The sequence below is a fragment of the Ursus americanus genome, chromosome 1 (assembly GCF_024610735.1).
Source record: "Ursus americanus isolate L20-20 chromosome 1, mUrsAme1.1.p, whole genome shotgun sequence".
NCBI classification, from domain to species: Eukaryota; Metazoa; Chordata; class Mammalia; order Carnivora; family Ursidae; genus Ursus; species Ursus americanus.
In genome coordinates this window covers 22,207,559-22,214,033 of record NC_142127.1, presented here as the reverse complement: position 1 = coordinate 22,214,033, position 6,475 = coordinate 22,207,559, and positions in this window count along the sequence as shown.

The following is a 6,475-nucleotide window of genomic DNA, read 5'->3' as shown; positions in this document are numbered from 1 at the left end:
ACTAAAATTATAAAAGTTGTCTGGATTAGATAGTACCTAAGCTAAAGGATGGCTGACATTTATCCAAGCATCCAAGCTCCCAGAAATGAGGGAAGTTTTTCCTAGGGAAGCAAATATGCAGAAGCACATGTGAAGAAACAGCATGTAAGGGAATAGCTGAGTAAGGCAAGCTGGCAAGGTGAAAACCAGGAGTGGCAAAAGACAAGGCCAGGGAATCTGGAAGACATGAGGCTTGTGAGAGTCCTGTATGTTATACTAAAGGACTTAGTTTGCATCCCCTTGTCCCCAGTGGGGGTGGGGATGGAGATGGGAGTATGGCAGAGTCACATCTATGTTTTAGAAAGATAATTATGCCAAATATGTGAAAGACGAATTTCAGTGAGTGACAGTAACAATAGAGTTTAAGAGTATGGAATTTGCAAAAACACTTCTGCATTCCAATCTCACTGGTTCCACCGCTTCCATTAGTTCCCAGCCTATCAACAGATTTGAATTCTGCTAGCAACTTCCACTTACAAGCTAGGTGTCCCTTAGAAAGTTATGCACCTGTCTCAATGTCTCTATCTGTAAAAAAGGGATCAAAATTAGGATAGTTTTCTCCAAAGTGCTATTACAAGCATAAAGGCATTAAACTTATAAAATTAACTTGTAAAGTTTTTACAACTTATTTAACTTGTAGAGTTAAATAATATAATTTAACTAAATGCATTAATTATAGAGTAATTATATGTATAAAATACATATATAATTATATACATATTATATATAAATTACATACATATTACATACATATATAATATATATAATAATATATAAGCTATATAATTAATATGTAAAATTTGTATACATAAGAAATACAGGAAGCTAATTAGAAGGTCATTATTTTATTTTATTTGTAAAATTAAAAATGATTATAGGAGTCTGATTGGTACAGTACCGTTTTCCATTAAGATATTAGTGGTAATAGTGATGGAGAGGAGATGGATTCAGAAATATTTGCGAAGTAAAACCAGCAGAGCCTGATTTTGGCTTCTACCCTCACACGGTTGGTCACAAATTCCCACAAATTCCCACACATACTCTGTTTTTCAGAACTGGTGAGTGACTGGCCAGGTTGGGAGCAGTGGTAGGTTAAGGAGCCTGAGACTTCTTAGGTAGAGTTAGGACTCTAGGGGTTTCCAATTTAGGCAATTCTGGATGTCATTTAATGAAACCTGGGATATAGGAGGAGATGGTTTACATATCCCAGTTCTATCCACCTATTCTTTCAGAAAATATTTATTTGGTACCTAAGTGTACCTATATCATGCTAGGTACATAGATATAATTTCTGCCCTCATAAAGCTTAAGTTCTAATGAAAGAAAAAAAATATGGTTGATATAAGCATCTAATTAATTAATGAAATAAATCCCTAATTAAATAAACAATATTCAATTACAAAGATAATGTTATAAAAAAGTGTAATAAATGCTACTTAAAAATGACAGAAAACAGACTAACATAGGCACTGATCTAGTCTAGAGAATCAGTGAGATTGTGACATTTAAAAAATCTCTGAGAGATATGCAGCAGATAACAAGGGTATATATAAGATGAAGCTAATAAGATAAGCAAGGGTCAAATGCGTGGGGTTTCTTTTTGGCCAAATAAAGCCTTTTTTAAAAAAAGAAAAGCAATAGAAATATATTAAAGTGTTTAAAGTAGGAAATACCCAATCCTGTTTGTATATTTTAAATGTCCCTGTTGGGGCACCTGGGTGGCATAACGGTTAAGCATCTGCCTTCGGCTCAGGGCGTGATCCCGGCGTTATGGGATCGAGCCCCACATCAGGCTCCTCCGCTATGAGCCTGCTTCTTCCTCTCCCACTCCCCCTGCTTGTGTTCCCTCTCTCGCTGGCTGTCTCTATCTCTGTCGAATAAATAAATAAAAATCTTTAAAAAAAAACGTCCCTGTTAATAGTAATTTATATGAAATTAGTTAGAGCACGGATAAAGGGTGAGTCTAGCTGGAAGGGTTTTGTAATTGTTCAGGCAGGAGAGAGTGGGGGATTGGACCAGCATGGTAGTGATGCAGATACAAAGAAACAGACAACCCTGGGAAATATTTAGAGATGAGATTTTTTTTTGGTAACAGATCTTCACATCTTCCCAAAGGCAGGATCTCAGACTTGTCCCTTCTTATGGTGTGTGTTTGGTAGGGCAGAAAGTCTGGCAGGGAAGAGAAGGAAGAAAAGCAGAACCACTGCCTGTATCCTATTGATCTTCAGCTCAGCTGTCACAGGCTGCCTCCATACGCCCATCCTTAAATACCCGACTCTATCAGTTATACTTGCTGCTCGTATCTGCTCAGGTTGTCTAAGAAGATGTGATCTCTGATATTCTCAGAGCTTCTTTTCACTCCCTATTGTCACCCCCTAAAGACTGTTTCAGTTTCAAATTCCTTACAGCTCTCTTTAGCTATTGGGAAAACGTTTTGTTCTTTTCCTGGATCCAATATTTTTATGATGGCATATTAGCTACCTATTGCTCAGTAACAAATTCTCCTAAAAGTTAGCTTAAAATAACGTATATACATTACCTTAAGTTTCTGTGGGTCAGGAATCTGGGCACAGTTTAACTAGGTTCTCTGATTTGGGTTCTCTCATCAGGCTGCCATTAAGATGCTGGGTGGGTCTCCAGTATGATCCAAAAGCTCAGTTGGAAGAAAGAGGATCCACTCCCAAACTTATTCACATGGTTGTTGGCAGATTTCAGTTCTTTGCTGGCTGTTGGCTGGCAGAAGTTGTCAGTTCCTTGTTATTTGGGTCTCTTCACAGGATGGTTCACAACATAACTAGCATGATCAGAACAGGAACATGAAAATAGCCAGAACGAGAAAGTATAAAACATAGAGAAGTTAGTCTTTATAGCTTATTCTCAGCATTGACATCCTTCTCTTTTGCCATATTATGTTCAATAGAAACAAGTAACTATATTCTCTGTGCGTGCTCAATTTGAGATTACACAAGGGCATGAATTCCCGTAGGCTGGTATCATTGGGTGTCATTTCAAAGTCTGTCACAAATGGGGCATATCCACAGGGTCTCCGGGACTTTGTGAAACAATTCTTTCTGTTTAACAGAGCTTCCTCCTTTCCAGGGAACAAAGATATTTTCAGAGAGTAGGTAACTTCTGATGTAGCTTTCCTGCCCCCTTCATATATCCAGGTTCTTTCTCAGTACATGCAGCCCACTAAGCCGTGTGCCTTCTTATTGATGGTGATTTTTCTTCTATGTTCCTCTTGTTCATCCTTAAAGTTTTATCTTTGTTGTCCACTCCCAAGTCCCTCACAGTTAATCAAGATAAATCTGGGTCTAGAACACAGTGGTGTACATGGTTCAAGTTTTATTCTATTAGATTCTTAGATATTAGGCAAATCAGAGGAACTGGCCAAAGACTAGGATACATCTCCATGTATCCTATCCAACCTAGAAACTTAAGCTGGACTTCCAAGACACTGTCATCCACCTTTAGAAGTCAATATGTTCAAATATCAGTCCTGGTGCAAATCAAGGCCATGCAATAATTACCATTCATCAAACATCGTATCACGAAACAAACAGGTTATGTTTTTATATACTGTTTCATGAGCTCAGAAAACTAAAATAAACTGGCTATTTTCCTTATGTTGATTCAGAACAAAAGCTTTATAAAAAGACCAATCTTCTTATAATTCTCTGATGGAAATCCTTAATTCTTCAATATTATTATAGTTTTAAGATGAAGTTTTAGCCATCTGAGGCCCATGGGCTTTCATTATCTGGTACCTGCTCACCTCCATTCTCAAATCTACTTTTTTCTTCTGGAGCATATTCCCTCCAGCCATTTGAGCCACATAGAGCGCTGCCTCAAGTTTCTGTGCCTTTGAATATGCAGTTCCCCTACTCCCTTGCTGCATTCATCCCTAGTCTTCCATCCTCCCGAGCTTGTCATCCGTCCAAGTGCACCATGTTTTAGAGATCCTTCCTTGATTCTCCACTGTGAAGAATCAGATCTTTAGAAAGGTAACTGCGCTTAGCTCAAACTGTGCAGTTAGCTGGCAGGCTCCAGCTGTTAACCCCTTCAAGATTCATCTTGGCTTTTGAGTGAGCATCATGCTTTAGACTTGGCTTTTACCAGAGGCCACACTCAGTTCATTGCCATGTGGGTCTCTCCATGAAGTAGCTCAAAACAAGGCAGCTGACTTCATCTGAGCAAGCAAGCAAGAAGAGCCAGAGGGAGTGCAAATGAGATGAAAGCCACAGCTCTTTACAACCCAATTTCAGAAATGAAACCCCTTCATGCCATATTCCCCTCATTAGAAAAGAGCCACTCAGGGGAGGGGGTTACACAGTGATGTAAATATCAGGAAGCCCAATTCATTGGGAGCCTACCTCACATGGTAAGCTGTTTGTCAACACTGTGGTTTCTCTCTTCATCTTTTCCATAAGAACATTTTCAGTTCAGATCACAAGCATTTATTGAATACTTCGTTTATGCAGGCATACTTCAAAACTATAACATGTGTCTTCCTCTCTCATTAATTTATTTAGCACTCATGTTATTCTGTAAAACTTTAATTCCTACTCATTTAATGTGTATTTATTAAGCATGTACTATGCACCTGAAATTGTACTAGATATTGGAATTTCCAACATGAATAAGGATTTAGAAACAATTTTTAACCTCCACCAATTTTATGTATAATTTTAATTAGTTTCATTTTACAATAGAAATGACCTTTTAAAACTTAATCCTGTAACCATATTTTTATAGAAAAATAATTAGTCTTTGGTATAATGCACACTTCAAGAATTATGCTATCAGGTTAGTTATGCGTTTGGGTTTTTAGAACATGGCAGGATAAATACCCTTATTTGAAAATGCATTATTGCTCCTAATTTTGTTGTTCCTATTAATGTTTTGTTTATGCCATTAAACCAGCTGCAGTGATTTAGATTCCTGTTTATAATAATGTGTGAACCCAGACATTTATAGTCAGAACATGAAAATGAACTAGCCTAGTATATTCACAATGGTTGCAGTACTCTCTCTCTCTCTTTTAATACTGCTGATTGATTGTACATTAGTTTGCATTAAACTTAAAGTTGTATTCCCCTTGCAAATTGCTTTTCTCCTTTACTCCAAAATATATCATAAATTAATTGTGAAACTACTAAGCACACAGCTACAGGATGGAAAACAACTGCTTTAAGACAGACCAAAATGATACATGTGGTTCCTAGAAGTCTATCTACTGGGTTGTGTACCACATTAAAACAAGTATAGCTTGATCTGACCAAGAGTTATAAGGTCTGGTTATCAGAATCATTCTGCCTCTGTCACAGTAGAAAGAGCAGAGGGTGGAAAGTAGAGGAGATAAGATGTGATAGATCAGTAACATGGAGTAATAATGACAGTTTGACATTCTAAGTATAAACAATCTGACAATAACTGAGTCCAAGGTAAAAGAATAGAAACGTAAGACTAAGCTAATAAAGAGATTTATCCAGGGAGAGCCATAGCTGTTGTTGGGCTATTTTTTTAAAGTGGGTTCCATGCATACATACAAATTTTTTAAAAAAAATAAGTAAATAAATAAATGCATTGATTAAAATCTTAGAAATGTTTTAATTACTTAACTTTTTACTATGAATCTTTTTTTAGATGTTTGGTAAAACTCTTAGGGCACATGATATATAAAATATTAACTTGTGCCGTGGAAGCACTAACCATTAACAAGTGTTTGTTCTGCTGACCTCTGACTCAATCTGGAAGATTTGGGGTTACATTTACCCCTGGGATGGGGCACCTAGGTGGCTCAGTCAGTTAAGTGTCTGCCTTCTGCTCAGGTCATGATCCTAGGGTCATGGGATTGAGCCCCATGTTGGCGGGGGTTCCCTGCTCAGTAGGGAGTCTTCCTTTCCCTCTCCCTCTGTGCCCACCCTCACTTGTGCTCTCTTGCTCTTGCTCTGCTCTCTTTCTCAAATAAATAAATAAAATCTTGAAAAAAAACAAAACAAAACATAAAACCAAAAAACAATTACCCATGGGGGACAAAGGAAAGATTTTTACCAGGGTTCAGCAAATAAAAGATGTCAATTAACTCTATAGTCTCTCTGAGATTGGAGAAGAAAAATAAAACCTAGATTCTAGGCATGAGACTGAAAATACTTTTAAATGAACTTATTTTGATAGAATCAGTTTATCTCCTTTGCCCTAGAATAGACAAAATTGCTACTTTGTGGCAAATGCGGTGGGGTGGCAATTTGCCTACATGGGACATTTAGCAATGTCTGAAAACATTTTTTTTTTAAGATTTTATTTATTTATTTGACAGAGAGAGAAAGCCAGCGAGAGAGGGAACACAAGCAGGGGGAGTGGGAGAGGAAGAAGCAGGCTCTCAGTGGAAGAGCCTGACGTGGGGCTCGATCCCAGAACGCTGGGATCACGCCCT